This window comes from Solanum verrucosum, unplaced genomic scaffold, assembly GCF_900185275.1.
Source record: "Solanum verrucosum unplaced genomic scaffold, falcon-dt-bn FXZP01001278.1, whole genome shotgun sequence".
Taxonomy (NCBI): domain Eukaryota; kingdom Viridiplantae; phylum Streptophyta; class Magnoliopsida; order Solanales; family Solanaceae; genus Solanum; species Solanum verrucosum.
This window is the reverse complement of record NW_026020317.1, coordinates 1,696,477-1,714,406: the sequence shown is the minus strand read 5'-3', so window position 1 is coordinate 1,714,406 and position 17,930 is coordinate 1,696,477. Positions and strand designations below refer to the sequence as shown.

At 35.4% G+C, this 17,930-nt stretch overlaps 2 pseudogenes across 1 annotated transcript; one reads left to right on the top strand and one right to left on the bottom strand.

The window, feature by feature from the left end:
- Nucleotides 1-1,751: 1,751 nt before the first annotated feature.
- LOC125835325 (phospholipase A1-IIgamma-like) lies at nt 1,752-3,267 on the top strand (annotated as a pseudogene). The gene is made up of 2 exons (XR_007443406.1): nt 1,752-2,397; nt 2,476-3,267. The product of XR_007443406.1 is annotated as a phospholipase A1-IIgamma-like (transcript).
- A 2,503-nt stretch (nt 3,268-5,770) lies between these two features.
- LOC125835326 (uncharacterized) lies at nt 5,771-9,770 on the bottom strand (annotated as a pseudogene).
- Between the last annotated feature and the right edge of the window lie 8,160 nt (nt 9,771-17,930).

Here is a 17,930-nt window from a genome sequence, read left to right as displayed (position 1 = left end):
TTATTTTAAATTACTTCCTATGTATAAAAGATTACTATTACTTCAATAAGTTTCAACATGATCGTGAAAAAAACTTATAATTAACTATAAAATTGTATTATAGCAAAAAATCTATGATTATATTTTTAATATCCCACGACTTTTATAGCTTGAAAAAAAACATTTAGCTACAATTTTTTCTTCAAATAAGTTATTGTGGCTGAAAGGTTATTATTACTATGATAAATTCAAATTTGTGGCAAAAAATAATTATCAGCTATGAATTTTTATTATAGAAGAAAATCTATGTCTATTTCGTTTAATTATTGCCACAATATTTTATAACTTAAAGCTAAATTATTTGTTTTGCTACAAATATTTCTTCAAATAAGTTATTATGGCTAAAATGTTATTATTACTACGGTAAATTAAAATTCGTGGCAAAAAATAGTAATTAGTTACGAAAATTTACTATAGCAAAACTCTATGGCAATATCATTTAACTATTGCCACATCTTTTTATAACTTGAAGCAAAATTATTTATTTAGCCACAATATTTTGTTTCAAATAACTTATTATGGCTAAAGAGTTGCTATTGCTACAATTATTTTTATTGGGTAGCAAAAAAGTTATAATTAGCTACAGAATTTTATTTTAGCAATAAAATTGTAGCTATTTAGATAATTATTGTCATGATTGTTAGCGATTATAGCAAATACAAGGATTTAGCTTTGTAAACTTAATATTCGTGGCAAAAAAGTTTGATGAATTTTTAAATAGCCACGAAATTTGTATTTTATGGCTATTACTAGGTAATAGCTACAATTTTTGAATTCATAGCTTATATTTCGTAGCAATAAGTATATTTTCTTGTAGTGCGGAACGAATTCGGAAAGGGAAGGATCAAGTTTCTTAAGGTTTCAAGCCTGTTTCGAGATAGGTGTTGGTTGTGATTTCATGTTGGTGTGATATATGTTTGTAATTGCTCATTATAATGCATGTCTGTATGCGAATGTTGCATTATTGATCACCCTAATCGTAAATGAGAATAATTGAACAATTGTATGACATGAATCACCTCTTGTTGTACGATTGTGAGAATATACATTGTGATTGTGATTGTGGTTTGTTGAATGGATCGGTTTCCACGTTTCGGCATAAACATGGGATCGGTTGCCACGTTCTGACATAAACATTGGATCGGGTACCACGTTCCGGTATGCTAACAGTTTGGGTGTGGGTTCCATGAGAGGACCATTGAATTGGGTTCCGTGAGAGGACCATTGAATTGTGTTGTGTATCTACTTGTGATGATTACGTTCATATCTAATGATTGATATTGGAAGACTGTATGTTGCTCTAAATTGATAACCAATGTGTATTATTGAGAACGTGGAATGCTACATTGATTATGAAAAAATGAGTAATATTGTACATGTTTGGCCAAACTTGATGCAATTTAATTCTATATTTGAAGTTTGAAGTTAATACTATCTATATATTATTTCAAATATGCTAAAATGTTCTTCATATGGCCAAACAGCAAAATGTTAATGGTGGTAGTAGTTCAGAAATTCAATATGGAAATCATTATTATTAGTACTACTATTTTTAATGTTTTCTTGGTTAATTCATTTATTACTGGACTATGACAATATATAATTCACAAAAATTAATAAATTAAAATCAAAACGTGTTTCATGCATGAAAATTGAAAAACCTTAGAGATCAACGAAGTTTTTTCCCTATAAATTCATGGGCTTAATGTACTTCACATACCAAGAAAAAACTAAAGAGTAACCAAAAAAAAAAAAATCAAGAAAAAAAAGATGTCTAGCATGGCTGAGAAATGGGAGGAACTTAGTGGGAAAAACAATTGGGAAGGTCTATTAAATCCATTGGATGTTGATCTTCGTAAATATATCATTCAATATGGAGAAAAAGCTGAAGTGACTTACGACACCTTCATTTCTGATAAAGTATCTAAATATGCAGGAGCTAGCAGATACTCGATGGAAAATCTTTTCTCTAATGTTGGCCTTGACCCATCGAAGTATCGTGTAACCAAATATTTCTATGCTACCTCATCCATGCCACTTCCTGATGCTTTCATTACGAAATCATTGTCAAGGGAAGCATGGAGTAAGGAATCAAATTTTATGGGATATGTTGCTGTGTCTACTGATGAGGGTAAAGTTTCACTAGGAAGAAGAGATATTGTGATTGCTTGGAGAGGAACAATTCAAACACTGGAGTGGGTTAATGACCTTCAATTTTTACCAATTCCAGGACCAAAAGTGTTTGGTGATGGGGGTTTACTTCCTTTGTTCAAACCATTGGTGCATCATGGCTTCTACAACGTTTATACATCAGAAAGTGCACGATCAAAGTTTAATAAAAAAAGTGCTAGAGATCAGGTATATATAATTTTGACCTTGAATTCGTACATATATTTTGATTTAATGCCATTTAATTAAAGAGTACGTTACGTATAGGTCCTTGAAGAAGTGAAGAGATTGGTCGAGGAATATAAGAATGAAGAGGTGAGCATAACTGTGACTGGGCATAGCCTAGGTGCATCCCTTGCGACTCTGAATGCAGTTGACATAGCTTACAATAAAATCAACAAGTCAAGTCATGGGAAGGAATTCCCAGTGACAGCTTTTGTATTTGCAAGTCCTAAAGTTGGAGATCTCAATTTTTTAAACGCATTTAACAAATTGAAACACCTTCACGTTATGAGAATTCATAACATATTGGATATTGTTCCAAAATACCCACCTATTGGCTATCTCGACGTTGGGTAGGAAATAATAATCGACACCACAAAATCCCCTTATTTAAATTTCCCTGGAGATATCCTCACATGGCATAATTTGGAGTGTTACATGCATGGAGTTGCGGGAACTCAAGGTATAGGACTTTTAACAGGTTTTAAACTAGAGGTGGATCGTGATATCGCGCTTGTTAACAAATCTTCAGGTGCATTGAAAAGTGAGTATCTTGTCCCAGCAAATTGGTGGACTGTGAAGAACAAAGGAATGGTTCAACAAGAAGATGGAAAATGGGTTCTCAATGATCGAGAGGAGTATGACATAGTTGTGGCTGAGGTTTAATTTAATTTGGAGTTTAATGTACTTGCTATTTTAATTTTATTTCTTTAATTCCATGTAATGTTTGAATAAAGGGTTATTACGAACACATCATATGCAATAATACATATGACTGTGTTGTAATTAAGTTGTACTTTCTGCACCTTAAGTTAAACTTGTTTATGTTTTTAAGAAGGGCTATTTAAATGTTGTACTTGATTAAATTTCAGACCCTTTAGCCCATCATTTATGACTATCGTTAAAAAGAACTCAATCAAATTTATTATTTACCCATATGTTAGATATATTTCACATGCATGATGTGATAAGGCGAGTTATAAATTTAATCGATGAATTATTTCATGTAAATAAATGAAAAATTGAATATTTTGAAACATCTCAATCCTCAAATTGGATATTTTTATAAACAAGTAGTAAATATCTGTTAAATGAATTCAAATGTCACGACCCAAAAATGGATGTGATGGCACTCGTCGTATCCCACCAAGACAAGTCAGCCTAAAACCCAATCATTTCGATAAAGTGCGGAAATAAAGCAAAGTTCAATAGCAATTACTATTACGAAAACAAGTCAACTTAATTCAATCCCCAAAACCTGGTTGTCACGTGCACAAGCCTCTAATGTAAATACTAGAATTGAAAGAAAATACGCAAGTCTCAAATGACGTTGTCTTTCAAGTAAAAACAAAATCATAAACAGGAGTAAGAAGGTTCGCTGAGATGACAAACAGCTACCTCTCAGATCTCCACAGAAAACCTCGGAAACGAAGAGAATTGAAGGTATCACGAAGATCCGGGCTCGTAACCTACAAAAGATTGTAGAAGCAAGGGGTGAGTACCAAACCACACGGTACTCAACAAGCAAACCTCTAAACACAAGCTAAGAGTACAGAATACGGGTACTCCTTACACCCCATCCTAACCTCCATAACTACAACCTGCATAAAACCAACCCAACCTAACAATTTACAATTTACAAAGCATACAACTCAACAATAGCACTCTAACAGGTCATATATTCTCAATAACACCTCAATATTCGTCAATAACCAATTTCACAGAAAGGCACTCACAAGATCAACAACACACAAGATCAAGTTCATTAATAATAAAAATGTGCAATGCAATGAAATGCAATGTCAATTATAGTGATGCATGTCTGACCTAATGATACACACCCGCTGTCTCTCAGTCCGGGACCCATGGGGGACATATCTGTCCATGCATCCATCGCGGCGCGCGATACGTCCCTCGAAATATAATATCCGTCGCGGCGCGCGACACGTCCCTCGAAATATAGTATCCGTCGCGGCGCGCGATACGTCCCTCGAAATGGTACATCCTCCTTAATTTCTTATTCTTTCTCAATGCACATAACACTTGTCACAACCATGTCTCATAATAATGCAAATGACATGTTCACACAAATAATGAGGAGATGACCATTTTCATAACATTGCACAAATCACAAGTTCAACGATGATTCAACAAGTCTTTCAAACAATTCTCAACACATTACACAAACAATTGATCACATTACTCCCAAACATATACCACAAGGAAATACACGAATTCCATACGCTTAACAAGGGTTTAGAAATCCACTTGCCTTAAATAACCGAATAATCACTCCGAGACTTGAGTCTTCCCTTTCCGTTGAGCTTCCAAATCAATGTAATCTATTCAAGTGCATATTCACAATAAGATTTCAGAACTAACAATGCCCATATTACTATAGGTTTAGCCTAGACCCAAAAATCATCCGAATTTATAATCAAGTTCCTAAATCTTGATGTCAACTGTCAATTAACATGTCAACTCTCATATTTTCCAAATTTCAAGCTTAGGGTTAAGTTTCAATTTCTCTAAATAATATAATTTTAATGATCTTTATATATCACAATACACCCACTATTTTATTACATATCTCAATTATTACCAAAACTTGAATCATATGAGATAATTAAATGAAAATAATTGAAGTCGAAACTAACTACTCAGCACCCCAGTGGCGGACTACAAAACTACCTGCTAAAACAACCTATTTTCAATGTTTCAATCCATATTCCTTGTCCCACTACTAATAATCCTAATCATGGTCCAATGATTAGGAGTAATCATTATCCAATGATTGGACCATAATACTTACACTTATTTATAATCCCATGTTCAGAACGTCAAACCTATATACCTTCGATTTTTATTTCTGGTTTGTTTTTCATTCACAGGAGTCCCACATTTTTAATACTAATATTAGGACGCCTACTCATATGCACAACACAAAGATAGGCGTGGTTGATAATTATGATTACCTGAACGTTTTGTCGTCCCCTTAGATTGTGCCGCCGTAGTATTCTTTCCCGGAAGCTACTTTTGTTCTCGTTAATTTGTCGTTTACCAACATAAAAACCCTACTAACTTATGTTAACATGGGTCAAATAGTTAGGGTATTAATATATATATTATGGCATTGACCCATTAACCGCCAACTAAATAAATAAATTATTTAATATATACCCATCAATTAAATAACCGTAGTTATCGAATAATTCAAAATTTTCAAATCAACTTCACCGACTAATCAAAAATTACTCGAGTCAACTATTGAGAGGGGTAAAAACGGAAATTTTATGTAAATTTCTAAAAATGATAATCCGGGTCATTACATTATCCACCACTAAAAATCATGTTCGTCCTCGAACATAAGGTGAAAGAAAGTACCTGAAGCTTAAAAAAGCTGAGGATATCTGGCACGCATATCAGACTCTGTCTCCCAAGTTGCCTCTCCCACTGATCGGTGCTTCCATTGCACTTTCACTGAAGCAATCTCCTTGGTCCTAAGCTTTCGAACCTGCCTGTCCAATATAGCTATAGGTTCCTCCTCAAATGTCAAGTCTGGACTCAACTCCACTGAATCGAGTGAAAGCACATGTGACTCATCCGGAATATACTTCCGAAGCATAGAGACATGGAAGACATGATGAACTGCCGACAAACTAGGTGGCAAGGCCAACTTATAGGCCACCTCTCCCACTCGACCCAAAATCTCAAAAGGTCCAATGAATCTAGGGCTAAGCTTGCCCTTCTTGCCGAACCGCATCACACCCTTCATAGGTGACACTCTAAGCCAAACATGATCGCCCTCCATAAACACTAAGGCTCTAACTCTCCGGTCTGCATAACTCTTCTGTCGACTCTGGGCTGTCAACAGTCTATACTGAATCCTACGGACTTGCTCCATAGCATCTCTAAGCAAGTCAGTATCCAAAGAGTCCATCTCTGCCGAATCAAACCAACCAATCGGAGACCTACATCGTCTGCCATACAACGCCTCAAATGGGGCCATCTGAATACTAGAGTGATAACTGTTATTGTAGGCAAACTCTGCTTAAGGGTAAATGTCGATCCCATCTAGCACCAAAATCGATCACACATGCTCGGAGCATGTCCTCCAACACCTGAATCGTCCGCTCGGACTGACCATCTGTCTGAGGGTGAAAGGCTGTACTCATATCTAGCTGAGTACCCAAACCATGTTGTAATGCCTTCCAGAAGTGAGAAGTAAATAGTGAACCTCGATCTGATATAATAGAAACAGGAACCCCATGTAGTCGCACAATCTGACTGATATATAGCTCGGCTAACTTCTCTGCCGTATATTTCACCCGAACCGGAATGAAGTGGGCAGACTTGGTCAGCCTGTCAACAACAACCCAAATGGAGTCATAACCACCCACTGTGGTAGGCAAACCCACAACAAAGTCCATAGTGATCCGCTCCCACTTCCAAGTAGGAATAGGCATCCTCTGAGATACACCCCCAGGACGCTGGTGCTCACACTTGACCTGTTGGCAAGTCAAACACCTAGAAACAAAGTCTGAAATATCTCTCTTCATCCCACACCACCAGTAATGCTGACTCAGATCATGATACATCTTCGCTGCTCCCGGATGGATAGAATATCGGGAACAATGGGCCTCTTCAAGAATCAGTCTAGTCAACTCTCCTGTCTTAGGCACACAAATCCTGCCTCCGATCCTCAAGACACCGTCAGAATCAAGGACAGCCTCCTTGGCTTCCCCTCTCAATACTCTGTCTCGAATGAGACATAATTTCTCATCATCAAACTGGTGCGCACGGATCTGCTCGACTAAAGAAGACTGAGCCTCAATAAAAGCAATTATCCCATCACTCTCCTCTGAGATCTGCAACCGGACAAGACTATTAGCTAACCTCTGAACATCTCTAGCCAATGGTCTCTCCTCAATGCTAAGTGCTGCAAGACTTCCCATGCTAGGAGTCTTCCTACTCAGAGCATCGGCAACAACATTGGCCTTCCCCGGATGATATAAAATGGTCACATCATAGTCCTTCAACAACTCAAGCCACCTACGCTGCCTCAAGTTCAGATCCCTCTGACTAAAGATATACTGAAGACTCCGATGATCAGTGAAGATCTCACAATGCACCCCATACAAATAATGACGCCATAACTTAAGTACAAATACTACAGCCGCCAACTCCAAATCATGAGTAGGGTAGTTCTTTTCATGGGACTTCAATTGCCTAGAAGCATAAGCAATCACTTTCCCCTTTTGCATCAATACACCACCCAATCCGACTCCTGAAGCATCATAATACACAGTAAAGTCTACACCCTCCTCAGGTAGAGTCAACACAGGAGCCGAAGTCAACAAAGTCTTGAGCTTTTGAAAACTCTCCTCACACTCATCAGACCACTGAAAACCCACACCCTGTCGAGTCAATCTAGTCAATGGAGCTGCAATAGTAGAGAAACTCTGAACAAATCGTCGGTAATAACCTGCCAATCCCACAAAACTCCTAATCTCGGTAGGAGAAGTAGGTCGCGTCCAGCCTCTAACTGCCTCAATCTTGGCTGGATCTACTCTAATACCCTCTTTGGACACCACGTGTCCCAAGAATGCCACAGAATTAAGCCAGAACTCACACTTTGAGAACTTGGCATACAACCTCTCTTCCCTCAATCTCTGAAGTACAATTCTCAAGTGTCGGACATGGTCATCCTCAGTCTTGGAGTAAACCAAAATGTCATCGATGAAAACAATCACAAAAGAATCAATGTATGGTCGAAACACCCCGTTCATCAACTCCATAAAAGCTGCAGGGGCATTAGTTAACCCAAATGACATCACTAAGAACTCATAATGCCCATACCGAGTCCGAAAAGCTGTCTTAGGGATATCTGATGCCCTAATCTTCAACTGATGATACCCAGACCTCAAATCAATCTTAGAGAACAACGATGCCCCCTGTAGCTGATCAAATAAGTCATCAATACGCGGAAGAGGATACTTATTTTTCACTGTTACCTTGTTTAGCTGTCTGTAATCAATACACATCCTCATAGTCCCATCCTTCTTCTTCACAAACAGCACAGGGGCACCCCAAGGTGACACACTAGGGCGAATAAACCCTTTACTCAATAAATCCTGCAACTGATCCTTCAACTCTTTCAACTCTGCTGGAGTCATACGGTAGGGAGGAATAGAAATAGGCTTAGTGCCCGGCTCCAAATCAATAGCAAAATCAATATCCCTATCGGGAGGAACACCTGGAAGATCAGAAGGGAATACATCGAGAAACTCCTGAACCACGGGAACAGAATCTATGGAAGGTGGTTCAACACTGGTGTCCCGAATAAAAGCTAAGTAAGACAAACACCCTCTCTCCACCAATCTCTGAGCACAAATAAAAGAAATGACCTTGCTAGGATAAGAGCCATTAGCACCCTTCCACTCAACCCTCGGAACACCAGGCATTGCTAAAGTCACAGTCTTAGCATTACAATCAAGGACAGCATGATAAGGAGAAAGCCAATTCATACCCAAGATAACATCAAAGTCTACCATCCCCAGAATGATTAAATCTACCCAAGTGTCATACCCCGCTAGAGAAACAAGACAAGATCGATACACTCGATCCACCACTAAGGGTTCACCCACGGGTGTAGAAACACGAATAGGTACAGTCATGCTATCACATATCATATCAAATTCAGCAGCAAAATAGGTGGACACATAAGAGAATGTAGACCCTGGATCAAACAATACAGACGCAGATCGATGGCATACTGGGATGATACCTGTAATAACAGCATCAGAAGTCTCCGCTTCGGGTCTCCCCGGAAAAGCATAACAGTGGCCCCCTCGGCCACCTCCAGCCTGGGTGGTAACTCTACCCCCACTCTGCTGAGCTGCAGAACCACTACTAGAAGCTCTACCGCCTCTACCTGACTGAACTCTACCTCGGCCTCTACCCGGTGGTACCGGTAGTCTAGCCTGAAATGAAGAATTAGGTTGGGATCATCCACGACCCCTCTGGGAAGTACACTGTCGCATCAGGTGATCGGGATCTCCACAAGAAAAGCAAAATCTCTGTCCCGGGAACTGCTGTGCGGACCCTGAAAACCCACTATAATTGCCTCGCCCCATAGGTCGCTGCTGTGAACCGTGACCCATGCTATAAGAACCCCGAGGTATCTGACCACCCTCGGATGTCGGCATAGATGCATGAACGGGTCCTCGCTGCTGAAAGGAACCACTCCCTCTGTGTGATCCCCTGCCTCCAGATGAGGCACCATGAAACTGGCCTGCTGTACGGACTCTCTTAGGGTCCCCAAACTCTTCTCTCTCCATCAATTCCGCCTCTTTAGCGGCACTCACAATGGACTGGAAGGAAGCCCCCTCTCTAGATGCTCTAAACACAGCTGATCTGATAGAGAAAGTCAACCCCCTCACGAATCTACGGATCCTCTCTGTCTCATCTGGAATAATGGCCAAAGCATGCCTAGACAACTGGCAAAAACGGGCCTCATACTCTGTAACTGATAAGTTGTCCTGTCTCAGATTCTCAAACCTCAAACGACTCTCCTCTCTCATGCTCCAAGGGATAAAACGGTCATGAAAGGCACTGGAAAACCTCTCCCAAGTCACTGGAGGAGATCCAACTGGCAAAGCCCCCGAATAAGTTCTCCACCACTCTCTCGCTGGCCCACGAAGCTGGAGTGTAGCATATCGAACCCCATGTGACTCAGCTAATCCAACAACCTCTAGTAACTCTCGGCATGTAGTCAGAAACTCATGAGCATCCTCACTCTTCCCACCCTGAAACTGAGGTGGGTCCATCTTTCGAAATTTCTCATACCTATGTTGCTCATCCTCTGTCAGAACAACCAATGGTTCACCTTGACCCCCAATTGCTGGTGCAAGATCATTCTCAACCATGGGATCCTTTGGTGGCTGCCCCACCGCATCATGCATAACTGGAGCTTCCTGCTGCTCTTGGGTCTGAGCCCCCTCTCTAGTCTGAGAGTCTTGTGGTGTAGCGGTCGCACCACCACCCTGAGTAAAGCTCTCAAGCACACTTAATACCCTCAATAATGTATCCTGAAGCAAATGTGTGACTGCAGGCTCTGGAGGAACCTGGTCCTCTCTGTCATCAATCTGGGGCTCAGGAGAGGCCTCTCTAGTACGACCTCTAACTGGTGCTGCTCCACGGCCACGACCTCTGCCTAGTGTCGTTCCACGAGCACGACCTCTAGCTCGGGCTCTACCCCTACCCCTAGCTGGGGCCTCAACAATTGCCTCGGGAAGTGCCTCCCCTCTACCACCAGTAACAGTCGCTCTAGTCCTCGTCATCTGTCAAAAGAGTATATAATAGCTCAGTACTAAAGAAGGTAACTACGCACGATGAGAAAGAATGAACAAAAAGGAAGTTTCCTAATAGTCTTTATAGCCTCTCAGAGATAAGTACAGACGTCTCCGTACCGATCCTTGAGCCTCTATGTAGACTCGGCTTGTATGCACGTGAGACCTATGAACCTGGGGCTCTGATACCATTTTGTCACGACCCAAAAATGGATGTGATGGCACTCGTCGTATCCCACCAAGACAAGTCAGCCTAAAACCCAATCATTTCGATAAAGTGCGGAAATAAAGCAAAGTTCAATAGCAATTACTATTACGAAAACAAGTCAACTTAATTCAATCCCCAAAACCTGGTTGTCACGTGCACAAGCCTCTAATGTAAATACTAGAATTGAAAGAAAATACGCAAGTCTCAAATGACGTTGTCTTTCAAGTAAAAACAAAATCATAAACAGGAGTAAGAAGGTTCGCTGAGATGACAAACAGCTACCTCTCAGATCTCCACAGAAAACCTCGGAAACGAAGAGAATTGAAGGTATCACGAAGATCCGGGCTCGTAACCTACAAAAGATTGTAGAAGCAAGGGGTGAGTACCAAACCACACGGTACTCAACAAGCAAACCTCTAAACACAAGCTAAGAGTACAGAATACGGGTACTCCTTACACCCCATCCTAACCTCCATAACTACAACCTGCATAAAACCAACCCAACCTAACAATTTACAATTTACAAAGCATACAACTCAACAATAGCACTCTAACAGGTCATATATTCTCAATAACACCTCAATATTCGTCAATAACCAATTTCACAGAAAGGCACTCACAAGATCAACAACACACAAGATCAAGTTCATTAATAATAAAAATGTGCAATGCAATGAAATGCAATGTCAATTATAGTGATGCATGTCTGACCTAATGATACACACCCGCTGTCTCTCAGTCCGGGACCCATGGGGGACATATCTGTCCATGCATCCATCGCGGCGCGCGATACGTCCCTCGAAATATAATATCCGTCGCGGCGCGCGACACGTCCCTCGAAATATAGTATCCGTCGCGGCGCGCGATACGTCCCTCGAAATGGTACATCCTCCTTAATTTCTTATTCTTTCTCAATGCACATAACACTTGTCACAACCATGTCTCATAATAATGCAAATGACATGTTCACACAAATAATGAGGAGATGACCATTTTCATAACATTGCACAAATCACAAGTTCAACGATGATTCAACAAGTCTTTCAAACAATTCTCAACACATTACACAAACAATTGATCACATTACTCCCAAACATATACCACAAGGAAATACACGAATTCCATACGCTTAACAAGGGTTTAGAAATCCACTTGCCTTAAATAACCGAATAATCACTCCGAGACTTGAGTCTTCCCTTTCCGTTGAGCTTCCAAATCAATGTAATCTATTCAAGTGCATATTCACAATAAGATTTCAGAACTAACAATGCCCATATTACTATAGGTTTAGCCTAGACCCAAAAATCATCCGAATTTATAATCAAGTTCCTAAATCTTGATGTCAACTGTCAATTAACATGTCAACTCTCATATTTTCCAAATTTCAAGCTTAGGGTTAAGTTTCAATTTCTCTAAATAATATAATTTTAATGATCTTTATATATCACAATACACCCACTATTTTATTACATATCTCAATTATTACCAAAACTTGAATCATATGAGATAATTAAATGAAAATAATTGAAGTCGAAACTAACTACTCAGCACCCCAGTGGCGGACTACAAAACTACCTGCTAAAACAACCTATTTTCAATGTTTCAATCCATATTCCTTGTCCCACTACTAATAATCCTAATCATGGTCCAATGATTAGGAGTAATCATTATCCAATGATTGGACCATAATACTTACACTTATTTATAATCCCATGTTCAGAACGTCAAACCTATATACCTTCGATTTTTATTTCTGGTTTGTTTTTCATTCACAGGAGTCCCACATTTTTAATACTAATATTAGGACGCCTACTCATATGCACAACACAAAGATAGGCGTGGTTGATAATTATGATTACCTGAACGTTTTGTCGTCCCCTTAGATTGTGCCGCCGTAGTATTCTTTCCCGGAAGCTACTTTTGTTCTCGTTAATTTGTCGTTTACCAACATAAAAACCCTACTAACTTATGTTAACATGGGTCAAATAGTTAGGGTATTAATATATATATTATGGCATTGACCCATTAACCGCCAACTAAATAAATAAATTATTTAATATATACCCATCAATTAAATAACCGTAGTTATCGAATAATTCAAAATTTTCAAATCAACTTCACCGACTAATCAAAAATTACTCGAGTCAACTATTGAGAGGGGTAAAAACGGAAATTTTATGTAAATTTCTAAAAATGATAATCCGGGTCATTACATCAAAACTTAAAGATAAGAATGTATGGTAATTAGTACTAGGTAGTAATTAGTTACAAAATAAAATATGAATATATAGTTCCACTGATCCATCGATCAATGATAAAAGTTTGAAGAAAGATACTCATTTTTTCTCCGAAAATGATCTTTAGTTATAATTAACATTAAAATTATGTTTTGAATAGCACTTAATATTTTTATAAATATCTCTAAAACCTATAGCGATATTGGATCTAATTAACTAATGTCGGTAAGATTTTATCTATGTGTATTTATATATAGTAATGTCTTAATTATATCGTACAAGTATATTAAGATACAATTAATAAATTAAGATCCAATATGTTAAAGTTAAACCATGTTATATCGTACAAGTAGATAAGATACAATGCAATTAAGTAATAAATTAAGATCCAATATGTTAAAAGTTGAACCATGTAAGATAAAGACATACTATTATACATGCACTATGCTTATTGAATAAAATAATATTTCTGTGAAGATAGGGCATATTATTATAATCAATGATCAAGAATTTAATTCCTCTGTCCATACTAATTTTTTAGATATACATATACGCACGAAAAGATCGGTAATATTCCCTCTGTCGTAATTACTTGTCTATTTTTTTGGTTTTAGTTATCCTTAATTACTTGTCTATTTTGACAAATTAAAAAAGGATAATTTCTTTTTGCCTATTATACCATCAATTAAGGAAAAATCACACCATATACACATTTAAGAGACAATATTACGGATTTTAAACATACTCTTAAAAAATTCTTACTTATAACAGTTTACTTACGGGTTATAACATATCAATTAAATTTAAGTTTATTTAAAAATTAATTGCAATTTAATTTAATAAATGATTAATCTCTTTATATTTTTATATTATTAATTATTAATAGTTAATTAATTTGATTGCAGTTCCTTTTTTAAAACAAAATTTATCAGTTACACAAATTTAGGGATTTACATTGATTAGAGTTCCTTGATTACCGTTACACTCCAAACCTCCCATACGTTAACCCCCCCCCCCACACACCTATCCAATACTACACGCCACCACCACTACAAGAAAATATACTTATTGCTACGAAATCTAAGCTATGAATTTAAAAATCATAGCTATTACCTAGTAAAGCCATAAAAATTTATATTATGTGGCTACCTAAAAATTCGTCAAATTTCTTAGCCACGAATATTAAGTTGACAAAGCTAAATCCTTGTATTTGCTATAATTGCTAACAATCGTGGCAATAATTAACTAATTAGCTACAATTTTATTGCTACATTAAAATTTTGTAGCTAATTATAACTTTTTTGCTATGCAATAAAACTAATTGTGGCAATAATAATTCTTTAACCATAATAAGTTATTTGAAACAAAATATTGTAGCTAAATAAATAATTTAGCTTCAAGTAATAAAAAGATGTGGCAATACTTAAATGAAATAGCCATAGAGTTTTTTCTATAGTAAATTTCGTAACTAATTACTATTTTTTGCCACGAATTTAAATTTATTGTAGTAATAATAATATTTTAGCCACAATAACTTATTTGAAGAAATATTTGTAGCTAAATAAATAATTTAGCTTCAAGTCATAAAATATTGTGGCAATAATTAAATGAAATAGCCATAGATTTTCTTTTATAATAAAATTTCATAGTTGATAATTACTTGTTGCCATGAATTTGAATTTATCGTAGTAACAATAACCTTTCGGTCTTAATAAGTTATTTGAAGAAATAGTTGTAGCTAAATGTTCTTTTTTCAAGTTATAAAAGTTGCAGAATATTAAAAATATATTCATAATTTTTTTGCTATAATACAATTTTATAGTTAATTATTAAGTTTTTTCACTATCTTGTTGAAAATTGTTGAAGCAATATTAACCTTTTATCCATAAGAAATAATTTAAAATAAAATATTATAACTTAATAAATATTATGTTTTGAGTAGCAAAAAATTGTTGTAATAACTAACTTAAAAGGTTATAATTATTTGTCATGACAAAATGATATAACTGTGTGAGTACAATTGAGGTGATACATGTTATCTAATACGAGGTGAAACGTAAGCGTTGAGGCATTTCATCTTGTGTTGAGAGTTCATGTTATATGACTCAAACCTCTTCTATCAAAAAATATATTTATCGAGCTAGATTAATTAGAGATATTAATCTTTCTATCATTTCAATTTTACAAGTTCTTAATTTTTAAGTTTAAGTATAATTTAAATAAATAGAAGTTATGTCTAATTAATTGGATGTATTTGTACTGTTTTTATATAAAAAAAAATATGTATAGTCAATTTACAAATCATTAAATAATGTCATATTTTATTCAAATATGCAATATGAATTATTATGGAATATAGATAGATAAATTAATTGTTTATTGAATACAATACACAAAGAAGTGATATTAACATTCAATTCTTTTTTAATTTTCTATTATTGACAAAAAAAAATAATTATTTTTGATTCTCTTAGTTTAATCTTAACTTCCTAATCCATATAATTTTTGCATTTCTAATAAAAACTATAAAACTACAATTCAAAATTCACATCTCTATTTAAAAAATTCAAATTGAAATAGGTAAACAATGTGGAAGTATAGTTTCATTATGGTTAAACAATTTAACTTGAATTTGAATTCACATGGTTGATATAAAAAAATTGTATTGAATTTCTTATTTTCTTTTGAAAATTTCATCTTAAAATTATTTTCAAACTTGAATTGTATGGTAATTGACACTTGCCATCACAATATTATTTTGCTTCTCCAATTCTATATAAATAGATTAAATATATTTTCTGATATTGACAGTTTTATTCTATTTTTAACTTGACATTCTAATGCATATATCATTTTAAATTCATATAAAATAATAAAAAATAATAATAATAAATACTCAGTATATTGCTACAATATGAGATTTGACGAGAGTACAGCATAACAAGAACTTTTATCAATATATGTCTTGAGATACTTGAGTGTACACAAATTTGCCCCTCTCTCAGAGGTACGTAGAGAAAATTATTTTAAATTCATATAATTTTTATATTTTTAATTCAAACTAAATAAGTTATTCAAAATTAACATTGGTCATAAATTTAACTAAACATTATTCCCTCCGTTTTGTATTAATTGTCTATTTTTTCCTTGGCATGGATGCCAAGAAAGTAGAAATATAAAGGATAATTTATACTATTTTACTCCATAATTTTTCTTTATCTGGAACTTCATAAACTTGTGTAGACTTTTAAAAAGTGTTAATTGTAAGGGAAATTGAAAAAAAATGTAATTAATTCTATCATGATTTAATAAATTGACGAGTAATTTGGGATAACTATTTTTATTAATGTTAACAACTAATATGAGTCAATGGTCTCTCTACCTTCACGAGATAGTGGTACCATTTGGATATGCTCTATCCTTCTTAGACCTCACCACACCGCACCGCCCCAACCCGCACCTCTCCATTGTCATCCCTATTAATAAAGGATCAAAAAATATATTTTTTAGAATAATATTTTTTTCATATAAATTATTTACCTTTTCCATGAACTTAAAGTACAATATATATTGGTTTTTAGTACTGTTAATACTATTAATTATTGTTGTTTTCATGAAATTATTTCTTTGTTATTATATTTGTTAATTTTATATAACAATTGTTGTATTTTTATATTTATAACAAATGTATTTGTTAATTTTAAAAGAAGCAAAATTATTATACAAAAAAGAGATGATAACTATAAAAGTAAAACATAAATTTTCACCTAAATTAACTCTCTTGCCGCTTCCCCATATAGATCCAAAAAGTTCTCTCCCCAGAATTAAAAAAATTCAAAAGATTAAAAATTTTAAAACCCAATAAACAAAAATCTAATATCCTTGCCCTCTTCTCATATCCTTCTTGTCCGCTCCTCCCTAGGCCTTCATCCTTTTTTATCCCAGTTTTTTGTTCTATTTTTTTATTTCTAATGTTTTGTTAATTTTTATTTTGTAGGTTTTACACAACATTCTCCAAGTAGATGAGATAGGTTTTTACAATATGAGTTTTTATTTTGTTTACTCAATCGTATGCTTTAAACTTTCTATTATGTATAGGTTCAAGAAGAGATTGAACCACAAATAATTTATCATACACAATTATATATTATTATTATTTTGCAAGAAATTGTTGTCATAGCTTGAATCGATGGATATTACAATGGATTATATATTTTTATTAATGTAAAAGAAATTTTTTGACTAGGCATGAATTTTATACTTGATACTAAAATTTGAGATCTATATCTACAGGTTTTAAGAAGTTTAAAAGTTACGGGTTTTATACTTCTTTGCTTACTTTGTATTTTTTTTTTATTTACTAAACATATTTGTAAAACAATTATCATAGACATATTTTTTTCTCCTTGAAATTCTAAATCATTGTTATGTTAGTGCTAAAATATTTCCTATTGCTGATAGGCATTTTTATAGAATAAAAGCATATAAATGACGAATTGGGACCGATGTTGATCAAGCTAAGGTGCAATTGAAGATTGTGGAAGGAGACATAGGGAAGAGTATGCCGCTTTGGACTTAAACAAGATGATGTCTTAAAAGAATTGTATATTGTGACTATTCTCAAAATTGTAAAATGCAATTATGTGTAACTTGAGAATTAAGGTGGAAATTGATGTTGACACCCAATTTTGACCCTCCCCGATA